The sequence below is a fragment of the Montipora capricornis genome, chromosome 8 (genome assembly GCF_036669925.1).
Source record: "Montipora capricornis isolate CH-2021 chromosome 8, ASM3666992v2, whole genome shotgun sequence".
Taxonomy (NCBI): Eukaryota; Metazoa; Cnidaria; class Anthozoa; order Scleractinia; family Acroporidae; genus Montipora; species Montipora capricornis.
The window spans coordinates 51,295,613-51,308,112 of NC_090890.1; the positions used below are offsets into that span (position 1 = coordinate 51,295,613).

At 36.6% G+C, this 12,500-nt stretch overlaps 1 protein-coding gene and 1 long non-coding RNA gene across 2 annotated transcripts in view; one reads left to right on the forward strand and one right to left on the reverse strand.

The window, feature by feature from the left end:
• LOC138013477 (tetratricopeptide repeat protein 28-like) overlaps nucleotides 1-11,681 on the reverse strand; it is a 47,302-nt gene extending 35,621 nt beyond the window's left edge. Inside the window, exons 1-14 of the mRNA XM_068860562.1 lie at nucleotides 10,317-11,681; nucleotides 10,014-10,062; nucleotides 9,285-9,332; nucleotides 8,996-9,044; nucleotides 7,898-7,945; nucleotides 7,595-7,643; nucleotides 6,866-6,913; nucleotides 6,577-6,625; nucleotides 5,946-5,991; nucleotides 5,637-5,685; nucleotides 4,905-4,952; nucleotides 4,616-4,664; nucleotides 3,665-3,713; nucleotides 2,940-2,987 (exon numbers count right to left, since the gene is read on the reverse strand). The gene's annotated coding sequence lies outside the window, so the exon portion shown is untranslated. The remainder of the gene's footprint in view (nucleotides 1-2,939; nucleotides 2,988-3,664; nucleotides 3,714-4,615; nucleotides 4,665-4,904; nucleotides 4,953-5,636; nucleotides 5,686-5,945; nucleotides 5,992-6,576; nucleotides 6,626-6,865; nucleotides 6,914-7,594; nucleotides 7,644-7,897; nucleotides 7,946-8,995; nucleotides 9,045-9,284; nucleotides 9,333-10,013; nucleotides 10,063-10,316) is intronic.
• LOC138013490 (uncharacterized) overlaps nucleotides 7,953-12,500 on the forward strand; it is a 6,771-nt gene continuing 2,223 nt past the window's right edge. Inside the window, exons 1-2 of the long non-coding RNA XR_011125236.1 lie at nucleotides 7,953-8,538; nucleotides 12,475-12,500. The exon at nucleotides 12,475-12,500 is cut by the window's right edge and continues 31 nt beyond it. This is a non-coding gene — a long non-coding RNA (uncharacterized lncRNA). The remainder of the gene's footprint in view (nucleotides 8,539-12,474) is intronic.

Here is a 12,500-nt window from a genome sequence, read left to right on the forward strand (position 1 = left end):
TGTTTTGCAAGGGTCTGTAATCAATCTAAAGAAGGTCAAGTTTTAAAATTTGGTCAAAATTCCAGTTTTGGAATATTGTACCGTTAACAGCGCTAAAGGGTGAATGAATTACTCTAGCTGTCCCATGTTGTTTTGATTTTCAAGTTACTCGTTCGTTATTTCAAAAAGAGCGATTCAAACAAGCGACATTTTGGAGTCGTTTTCACTCGCTCGCAAGGCCCCATACAGAAAAAGTCGCCGTCCAGGTAAAATAATTATCGAAACAAAGTAAAACATATTTTTCTAAAAATGGTTTTGGTAGTCCTTTATTGTGACAAATTTTGGCAATATTTTTCGATCTTTTTATCTTGCACGGTCTTAGGTGAAAATTGCTGAGAGGCGCTCTTAAATGTTCCTTACAAGGAGGTGAAACTCAAACTATAAACCAACGATATTATAGAAAACATACTGTAACTGACACAATGGTAAATTTTAAAATTGTAATGCTAAACCGACATGATCAACTTGTTTGTTGAGTTTGGCCGGTTTCATCTGCTCAATATGGAAGCTCTCCCTGTTTTTGAGTTGATAGAAAGAGGTAGCATTTTCACTAAATTCTACGCAAGAAACATCGCAATTATCCTGACAATGTTTAGACAAACTAAGATGCTTGAAACAGAAATTTATTTTATCAAACGAGTTGATAAAGGTCGAATGGCCACCGTGAAAGATTTGGAAAGCTGACGTTTTGAGCATTAGCCCTTCGTCGGAGCGAAAGAAAATATGATAATTTTTATCCCAGAAAAGGTGCTCATTTACACGTGTGTAGAAATGCCTGTTATGCACATTATTTTCCTTGCCAAATTTTTTAACCTTCTCTTGCACAAAGTTCAATTTCCACTATGGAAGACCAAATATTTTCTTGGTCAATTTATGACAGCTGATGACATGCATCACAGGTCAACTTGCCAGTTTTCAAAATGCAGGGATTTGTCTGCAAGTTTTTCCTTCTTGTCTCGCCCCATTTTTTGAACTCTAAAAATTTTAATTTCATGTGGTTATCCACTGCCAAGTCTTTCGGTAAAACATTATCTAGTGGGAAATAACTTTCTAACACAAATCATTTATACCTACGCAAACACAGTGGATCGAGATCGGGAACGAACAAATAAGCAAAGCCACAATAAGCCAATGGATTTAACATAGTAAATTGATATTATTTACACTTGCTGAACAATAAAAACTATGGTAAATAGCTGATACATGAAGAAACATGCTTGCGAACTAAAAGGCAAAGAAATTACCAACAAAACGAGTAAAATGACTTCAAATTGTAAACAAACTAAACAATGTCATAATCCAAGAACTATTATATGAAGCATGGATTTGAAAAAAGCAAGAGCTTCAAATTACATATTGCACAATAATCCCACAATAGTACATTGAAACTAGTAATTGTGAAATAATGGTAACAAACGGATCATTTGGAATCAAATGCAATTAAAAGGATACAAAGCAGGAGATAAAAATACAGCAATTACTCATTGGAAAACAGCAAAAATATTCAAGGCGCAAATCACATGCTGTGCCAGACTAAAGGTCAACATAGATAAATAAAGCTAGACAATAGCAAATGAAATTTTGCAATCACTCCTAAGAACTAAAATCAAGAACAGAAAGCTATATGTAGTAACTAAACTAAAGGCTACGCATAAATAAAGAAATAGGAAAATACTGATAACATACCAAATGTTATTGATAACTTCACACCTCAGAAGACTTGGAAAATGACTTGTCTTTAAGACTGACACTCTTCAGATAAATTAACTGAACCGACTGAACTTACTTCAAGTAAATGGTAGCCAATTTACAATGGATTTTAGGAAAATAGAAAACTAACTAAAAACCAAATAAGGCTACGGGGTAAATCTACTACCCACTAATACAGGATTTACCTAAGGGAAGAAGGAGTTTACCACTCCTACACAACAGGAATTAGGTAAGAGAAATATGTGGGGATAACACAATGTTACGTAAAATAGTATTGCGTGACAAGCGTTACTAGCTGTCTAGAAGCTTCGCGAGAGTTCGTAGTTTGTTTATATTTAGGTTTGTACGTAAGCGTTTCTAAATCGGTGTGTTTTGTAATCTTTCTATAATTAGATTGATTACTAATTTAGAAAGTTCTAGAAGTTTATTGTAAGAGTATATAAGTAGACGAGTGCAAGCGGAGTGTTTTTCTAACTAGTTTTTCACAAGCGAAGAGAGTTGGCGTTAGCCGTGTTTAGTCAAGTGTGACGGAAGCTGTGTTTATTCAAGTTGGCGGAGGCCGTGTAAGTTTATCAAGTACGTGTTGTTAAGAGTCTTACATGTACTTCGTGGAAACTACGTTCATTTTGGAATAAATCTTCTTGTTGTTGTTCCGACAACCCTGCGTTCAGTTTAGTTTGCAAGCTACCTTTCCTCAAAACATTCGAACTCGTAACACACAACTACACAAGCAAAAATATGAGGAAATTGAGTAATTATGGGTAAACAAGCAAATAATAGTAATTAGGATAATGAAAAGAAGTTGAAAATAATTGGAATAAAATAAACACAAAATGAACACAAGTGACCTAGTCACTGTCTCACAGTTCAATCAAACGACAGACAAATAACTTATTACAGGTACACCCAGCAAGCTAATATCACTTAATACCTTGCAATGTTCCTTTTTAAAACCTTTTGAGCAGGAATAATGAATCTGGCTGAAAAAATTATTTATGGGATAAATAATACTGGTGGATCATTTGGATGCATCATTTGCAACTAATCATGAGTGACTGTGAGCACTTCAGAAAATAAACTTGTAAGGAATTCTGACAAAAAGTAACGCAAAATTCGTCAGAACTGGTTTATTACACATAAATTATTACTTGTTCCTGTTATAAAGAAACGAGAAACAGTGAGCAACTTACCAAAATGGATGCTAATCGACGCGAGGTCCTTGAAAACAAGAAATGACTCTGCAAAATATGATTTAATGTGGTTATCCATGCATTAGCGAATCTTGTAGGAAAACTTTTAACTTTCATAACAAAATTCCCTTATGCCTAGTATGCATTAAAAATGTAGAACAGGAGCGGAAAGCTGAAAATTCTCAAGAGAACTAACAAATGGAGCAGCAAGGAGAAGTCATTTCATACTCGAGCAAAGAGCGCAACTGATCAGTGAAGCAGTCCAATTTGAACACTGATCAAGGTGAGATGACTGTTCCATTGCTCCGAAAAACTCAAGTAATGGTTTCGTTCGGCAAGTTCAAAGTCGTAACGAGAACGGGTACATTATACGATGCTCCGATCTTGCTTAGCTTTAAGTAAGACTTTAAAGCGAGTAGACATTAAGGGTTTGTTATGGCTAAAACTGATTGAATGCATTCTTCATCGTCATTTGCTTTGTGACACCCTCAATTTTGAATCTAAAAACCCTCTCTGTTCAGAAACAATTCAAGATACATCATTTACTTACTTACTTACTTTCTCGATGTGCAAGAAAAGAATGGAGGGCAGTTTTTACATTGTAGTTCGATCACACAAGAAACAAATAATTTAGCACCGTGACACCTCAAGATAATTGTTACTTATTATCTTGCAACGACAGACAAATATCTGATTACACCCAGCGAGCTAATATTACCAAATACCTTGCAATGTTCCTCTTTAAAACCTTGTGAGCAGGAAAAATGAATCTGGCTGAACAAAAAATTAAGTGATAAATAATACTAGTGGATCATTTGGGTGCGTCATTCGCAACTGATCATGAGTGACGGTGATCATGATCACTTAATTAGAAAATAAACATATCAGGAATTCTGACGTAGTCAGTAACTTGATCCAAACTGAGTAAAGAGAAAACAACAAAAAGTAACGCAAAATTCGTCAGAACTGGTTTATCACACATAAATTATTACTTGTTCGTGTTATTAAGAAATGAGTAACAGTGAGCAACTTACCAAAATGGGTACTAATCGACGTGAGGCTCGACAACAAGAAATGACTCTTCAAAATTTGATGATTTAATGTGGTTATCCATTTTAACTTTCATAACACAAATCATTTATGCCTAATATGCAAAAACAGTGGAACTGGAGCGGAAAGCTGAAAAGTTCTCAAGAGAACGGATCGAGGTGAGATGACTGTTCATGATTGCTAGGAACAACTCACAAAATACATGGTTTCGCTCGGCGAGGTTCAAAGTTGTAATGAGAACGCATACATGTACATTATACGAGGCTCTGGTCTTGCTTAGCTTTATGTAAGACTTTAAAGCGAATAGACATTACGGGTTTGTTATGCCTAAAACTAATTGAATGCATTCTTAATCGTCATTTGCTTTGTGACACCGGTACCCTCAATTTGAATCTAAGCGGATTCAAAAACTAAAAACCCTCTCTATTCAGGAAGAATTCAAGACACATCATTTACCTACTTTCTCCATGTGCAAGAAAAGAATGGAGGGCAGTATATAGTTCGATCACACAAGAAACAAATAATTTAGCACCGTGACCCCTCAAGCTACATGTAATTGTTACCCATTACCTTGCAACGACAGACAAATAACTTATTACACCCAGTAAGCTAATATTACTAAATACCTTGCAATGTTCCTCTTGAAAACCTTCTGAGCAGGAATACTGAATACGGCTGAAAAAAAGTTAAGAGATAAATAATACCGGTGGATCATTTAGATGCATCATTTGCAACTGATCATGAGTGACAGTGGTCACTTCAGAAAATAAATATGTAGGGAATTCTTAGTCACTAACTTGATGCAAACTGGGTAAAGAGAAAACAAAAAGTAACGCAAAATTCATCAGAACTGGTTTATCACAAATAAATTACTTGTTCGTGTTATTAACAAATGAGTAACAGTGAGCAACTTACCAAAACGGATGCTAATCAATGCGAAGTCCTTGACGACAAGAAATGACTCTGCAAAATTTGATGATTTCATGTGGTTATTTATCCATGCATTATCGAATCTTGTAGGAAAACTTTTAACTTTCATAACAAAATTCCCTTATGCCTAGTATGCATTAAAAATGTAGAACAGGAGCGGAAAGCTGAAAATTCTCAAGAGAACTAACAAATGGAGCAGCAAGGAGAAGTCATTTCATACTCGAGCAAAGAGCGCAACTGATCAGTGAAGCAGTCCAATTTGAACACTGATCGAGGTGAGATGACTGTTCCATTGCTCCGAAAAACTCAAGTAATGGTTTCGTTCGGCGAGGTTCAAAGTCGTAATGAGAACGGGTACATTATACGATGCTCCGATCTTGCTTAGCTTTAAGTAAGACTTTAAAGCGAGTAGACATTAAGGTTTGTTATGGCTAAAACTGATTGAATGCATTCTTCATCGTCACTTGCTTTGTGACACCCTCAATTTTGAATCTAAAAACCCTCTCTGTTCAGAAACAATCCAAGATACATCATTTACTTACTTACTTACTTTCTCGATGTGCAAGAAAAGAATGGAGGGCAGTTTTTACATTGTAGTTCGATCACACAAGAAACAAATAATTTAGCACCGTGACACCTCAAGCTAATTGTTACTTATTATCTTGCAACGACAGACAAATATCTGATTACACCCAGCAAGCTAATATTACCAAATACCTTGCAATGTTCCTCTTTAAAACCTTGTGAGCAGGAAAAATGAATCCGGCTGAACAAAAAATTAAGTGATAAATAATACTAGTGGATCATTTGGGTGCGTCATTCGCAACTGATCATGAGTGACGGTGATCATGATCACTTAATTAGAAAATAAACATATCAGGAATTCTGACGTAGTCAGTAACTTGATCCAAACTGAGTAAAGAGAAAACAACAAAAAGTAACGCAAAATTCGTCAGCACTGGTTTATCACACATAAATTATTACTTGTTTGTGTTATTAAGAAATGAGTAACAGTGAGCAACTTACCAAAATAGGTACTAATCGACGTGAGGCTCGACAACAAGAAATGACTCTGCAAAATTTGATGATTTAATGTGGTTATCCATTTTAACTTTCATAACACAAATCATTTATGCCTAATATGCAAAAACAGTGGAACTGGAGCGGAAAGCTGAAAAGTTCTCAAGAGAACGGATCGAGGTGAGATGACTGTTCATGATTGCTAGGAACAACTCACAAAATACATGGTTTCGCTCGGCGAGGTTCAAAGTTGTAATGAGAACGCATACATGTACATTATACGAGGCTCTGGTCTTGCTTAGCTTTATGTAAGACTTTAAAGCGAATAGACATTACGGGTTTGTTATGCCTAAAACTAATTGAATGCATTCTTAATCGTCATTTGCTTTGTGACACCCTCAATTTTGAATCTAAGCGGATTCAAAAACTAAAAACCCTCTCTATTCAGGAAGAATTCAAGGCACATCATTTACTTACTTTCTCGATGTGCAAGAAAAGAATGGAGGGCAGTATATAGTTCGATCACACAAGAAACAAATAATTTAGCACCGTGACCCCTCAAGCTAATTGTTACCCATTACCTTGCAACGACAGACAAATAACTTATTACACCCAGTAAGCTAATATTACTAAATACCTTGCAATGTTCCTCTTGAAAACCTTCTGAGCAGGAATACTGAATACGGCTGAAAAAAAGTTAAGGGATAAATAATACCGGTGGATCATTTAGATGCATCATTTGCAACTGATCATGGGTGACAGTGGTCACTTCAGAAAATAAATATGTAGGGAATTCTTAGTCACTAACTTGATGCAAACTGGGTAAAGAGAAAACAAAAAGTAATGCAAAATTCATCAGAACTGGTTTATCACAAATAAATTACTTGTTCGTGTTATTAACAAATGAGTAACTGTGAGCAACTTACCAAAACGGATGCTAATCAATGCGAAGTCCTTGACGACAAGAAATGACTCTGCAAAATTTGATGATTTAATGTGGTTAGCCATGCATTATCGAATCTTGTAGGAAAACTTTTAACTTTCATAACAAAATTCCCTTATGCCTAGTATGCATTAAAAATGTAGAACAGGAGCGGAAAGCTGAAAATTCTCAAGAGAACTAACAAATGGAGCAGCAAGGAGAAGTCATTTCATACTCGAGCAAAGAGCGCAACTGATCAGTGAAGCAGTCCAATTTGAACACTGATCGAGGTGAGATGACTGTTCCATTGCTCCGAAAAACTCAAGTAATGGTTTCGTTCGGCGAGGTTCAAAGTCGTAATGAGAACGGGTACATTATACGATGCTCCGATCTTGCTTAGCTTTAAGTAAGACTTTAAAGCGAGTAGACATTAAGGGTTTGTTATGGCTAAAACTGATTGAATGCATTCTTCATCGTCACTTGCTTTGTGACACCCTCAATTTTGAATCTAAAAACCCTCTCTGTTCAGAAACAATCCAAGATACATCATTTACTTACTTACTTACTTTCTCGATGTGCAAGAAAAGAATGGAGGGCAGTTTTTACATTGTAGTTCGATCACACAAGAAACAAATAATTTAGCACCGTGACACCTCAAGCTAATTGTTACTTATTATCTTGCAACGACAGACAAATATCTGATTACACCCAGCAAGCTAATATTACCAAATACCTTGCAATGTTCCTCTTTAAAACCTTGTGAGCAGGAAAAATGAATCCGGCTGAACAAAAAATTAAGGGATAAATAATACTAGTGGATCATTTGGGTGCGTCATTCGCAACTGATCATGAGTGACGGTGATCATGATCACTTTAGAAAATAAACATATCAGGAATTCTGACGTAGTCAGTAACTTGATCCAAACTGAGTAAAGAGAAAACAACAAAAAGTAACGCAGAATTCGTCAGAACTGGTTTATCACACATAAATTACTTGTTTGTGTTATTAAGAAATGAGTAACAGTGAGCAACTTACCAAAATGGGTACTGTAATCGACGTGAGGCTCGACAACAAGAAATGACTCTGCAAAATTTGATGATTTAATGTTGTTATCCATTTTAACTTTCATAACACAAATCATTTATGCCTAATATGCAAAAACAGTGGAACTGGAGCGGAAAGCTGAAAAGTTCTCAAGAGAACGGAGCGAGGTGAGATGACTGTTCATGATTGCTCGGAACAACTCACAAAATACATGGTTTCGCTCGGCAAGGTTTAAAGTTGTGATGAGAACGCATGCATTATACGAGGCTCTGGTCTTGCTTAGCTTTATGTAAGACTTAAAGAGTAGACATAAAGAGTTTGTCATGGCAAAAACTGATTGAATGCTTTGTCAATCCTCATTTTGCTTTGTGGCACCCTCAAGTTTGAATCTATTATAAAGCGAATTCAAAAACTAAAACCTTCTCTGTTCAGGAATAATTCAAGATACATATCATTTACTTACTTTCTCAGAATGGTGGGCAGTTCATGGTTCCATCACACAAGAAACAAAATTTGATGATTTAATGTGGTTATCCATTTTAACTTTCATAACACAAATCATTTATGCCTAATATGCAAAAACAGTGGAACTGGAGCGGAAAGCTGAAAAGTTCTCAAGAGAACGGATCGAGGTGAGATGACTGTTCATGATTGCTAGGAACAACTCACAAAATACATGGTTTCGCTCGGCGAGGTTCAAAGTTGTAATGGGAACGCATACATGTACATTATACGAGGCTCTGGTCTTGCTTAGCTTTATGTAAGACTTTAAAGCGAATAGACATTACGGGTTTGTTATGCCTAAAACTAATTGAATGCATTCTTAATCGTCATTTGCTTTGTGACACCCTCAATTTTGAATCTAAGCGGATTCAAAAACTAAAAACCCTCTCTATTCAGGAAGAATTCAAGGCACATCATTTACTTACTTTCTCGATGTGCAAGAAAAGAATGGAGGGCAGTATATAGTTCGATCACACAAGAAACAAATAATTTAGCACCGTGACCCCTCAAGCTAATTGTTACCCATTACCTTGCAACGACAGACAAATAACTTATTACACCCAGTAAGCTAATATTACTAAATACCTTGCAATGTTCCTCTTGAAAACCTTCTGAGCAGGAATACTGAATACGGCTGAAAAAAAGTTAAGGGATAAATAATACCGGTGGATCATTTAGATGCATCATTTGCAACTGATCATGGGTGACAGTGGTCACTTCAGAAAATAAATATGTAGGGAATTCTTAGTCACTAACTTGATGCAAACTGGGTAAAGAGAAAACAAAAAGTAATGCAAAATTCATCAGAACTGGTTTATCACAAATAAATTACTTGTTCGTGTTATTAACAAATGAGTAACTGTGAGCAACTTACCAAAACGGATGCTAATCAATGCGAAGTCCTTGACGACAAGAAATGACTCTGCAAAATTTGATGATTTAATGTGGTTAGCCATGCATTATCGAATCTTGTAGGAAAACTTTTAACTTTCATAACAAAATTCCCTTATGCCTAGTATGCATTAAAAATGTAGAACAGGAGCGGAAAGCTGAAAATTCTCAAGAGAACTAACAAATGGAGCAGCAAGGAGAAGTCATTTCATACTCGAGCAAAGAGCGCAACTGATCAGTGAAGCAGTCCAATTTGAACACTGATCGAGGTGAGATGACTGTTCCATTGCTCCGAAAAACTCAAGTAATGGTTTCGTTCGGCGAGGTTCAAAGTCGTAATGAGAACGGGTACATTATACGATGCTCCGATCTTGCTTAGCTTTAAGTAAGACTTTAAAGCGAGTAGACATTAAGGGTTTGTTATGGCTAAAACTGATTGAATGCATTCTTCATCGTCACTTGCTTTGTGACACCCTCAATTTTGAATCTAAAAACCCTCTCTGTTCAGAAACAATCCAAGATACATCATTTACTTACTTACTTACTTTCTCGATGTGCAAGAAAAGAATGGAGGGCAGTTTTTACATTGTAGTTCGATCACACAAGAAACAAATAATTTAGCACCGTGACACCTCAAGCTAATTGTTACTTATTATCTTGCAACGACAGACAAATATCTGATTACACCCAGCAAGCTAATATTACCAAATACCTTGCAATGTTCCTCTTTAAAACCTTGTGAGCAGGAAAAATGAATCCGGCTGAACAAAAAATTAAGGGATAAATAATACTAGTGGATCATTTGGGTGCGTCATTCGCAACTGATCATGAGTGACGGTGATCATGATCACTTTAGAAAATAAACATATCAGGAATTCTGACGTAGTCAGTAACTTGATCCAAACTGAGTAAAGAGAAAACAACAAAAAGTAACGCAGAATTCGTCAGAACTGGTTTATCACACATAAATTACTTGTTTGTGTTATTAAGAAATGAGTAACAGTGAGCAACTTACCAAAATGGGTACTGTAATCGACGTGAGGCTCGACAACAAGAAATGACTCTGCAAAATTTGATGATTTAATGTTGTTATCCATTTTAACTTTCATAACACAAATCATTTATGCCTAATATGCAAAAACAGTGGAACTGGAGCGGAAAGCTGAAAAGTTCTCAAGAGAACGGAGCGAGGTGAGATGACTGTTCATGATTGCTCGGAACAACTCACAAAATACATGGTTTCGCTCGGCAAGGTTTAAAGTTGTGATGAGAACGCATGCATTATACGAGGCTCTGGTCTTGCTTAGCTTTATGTAAGACTTAAAGAGTAGACATAAAGAGTTTGTCATGGCAAAAACTGATTGAATGCTTTGTCAATCCTCATTTTGCTTTGTGGCACCCTCAAGTTTGAATCTATTATAAAGCGAATTCAAAAACTAAAACCTTCTCTGTTCAGGAATAATTCAAGATACATATCATTTACTTACTTTCTCAGAATGGTGGGCAGTTCATGGTTCCATCACACAAGAAACAAATAATTTATTACACCCTCAGGCTAATGTTACTTATTACCTTGATATGTTCCTCGAGTCGTTGCAAATGAATTAATGGACAAGCAACATTGGTTGATTGTTTGCGTGCGCGGTGCGTGCCTGCGTTCGTGACAACCAGCCAAGCTTCTGATCAGAAAATAAACAGTTAAGTTATGCATAAAAGGAATGTGTGTCGACATAGTTACTGACTTTAATCCAAAGAAAAGAAAAGAGAGGCGAGTAGGAAATTTATTACGCATGAGAAACAGTAAAGAGTTTAATTTAAAGCAGGCTTACATGTACAAGGCATATTATGTGATCACAATGTACAACTAATTAAAGAACAGAAAGCAGTATAGTTCAATCAAACAACAAAAAAATAATCAATTAGGAGTGTCTCATTCATTACCTGGCAAAGTCTTCGTTGGAACGTGTTGAGCAGGAACAAGGAACCCAGCTACAAATAAATTAATGGTAATAAATATCGGTGGATTGTTTGCGTGCGTGCGTCAGTTACAACTGAATGACCGTGACCACTACAAAATAAATGTAAAAACAATACCGACATACACGCATGATGGAAATGTGTAATGGGCCCGAGGGAAGGACTTGATACAACACAAGTTGCGTTGACAACGGGCAACGGGGGTAGGACAACTTTAAAATCAGAGTCCTGGGCAGGAATCAAACCTGCGACCACAGGCAGACAACGCTAAGGATGCGAGAGCGCGTGACGTCACGCTTTTTTGAGACAGTCAACTAATCGAGGAAAATGTATGTTCCATTAAAACTTCAAATCGCGTTGTTTCTTTTCGAAAACTCATTTTATGGACAGCTAGATAAATAAAGTTCATTCAGCTACTATTTTCTACGTTGTCCTGGATGATTTGATGGTTTTTTGGGACGCTTCGATTTCCTCTTCAGATCACACGCGTCGTCACATACGATATAAATAGTCTATTTGCAACGAGGTTATGCGCATGCCTTGCGCATGCATCAAATGGGATTCCTAACGGACCAATCAGGAAAAAGCCTCCATTGCTCATCATATTGCGAAAAGCAATGGAGACTTTTGCCTGATTGGTGCGTTAGGAATCCATTTGATGCATGCGCATAATCTCGTTGCAAGCAAGATGGTTGCCAGAAAAGGAGACAACAGGTCATCGAGCTTTCTCGGCAAAGGAAAAGAATCGATCGCTTGTTCTTTTTTTTCTGGAAGATTCTAACTTTTAGCTGGTAGCCGCGTTTGCAAAGGCGGGAAATGATGAGGGGTTGCAAAACTTTCCTCCACCATGCGAAGGACTTTTTAGTGTTAGAAGAGTCTTAGAAGCTTGCGTGGCTCCCCTCGCCTATTGGCGAATAAGTTGAAAGCGTGCAAGTGATGTACCACTATAAAATTGGCTGTCGTGTTTGCGGCAAAAAACACGTTGTTTTGCCTTTCCTAAAAACAAACAAAAATCTTCTGTGTAGAGGCTTCTATTGTGCTGAAAAAACTGAGAAAACGCGCAGTCGACGAAGCGAATCAAGACAGCGGGTCAAGTTGGTTTGAGCCATTAATTTTCTTGTTGTCAGTTTCATAAATATTTTGAGAGTAAGTTTACAAGTATGACAGAAATGTTGTTATTTGTTTATGTTCGGCAGGAAATGAAAGCTCTTCAAATGCAGTT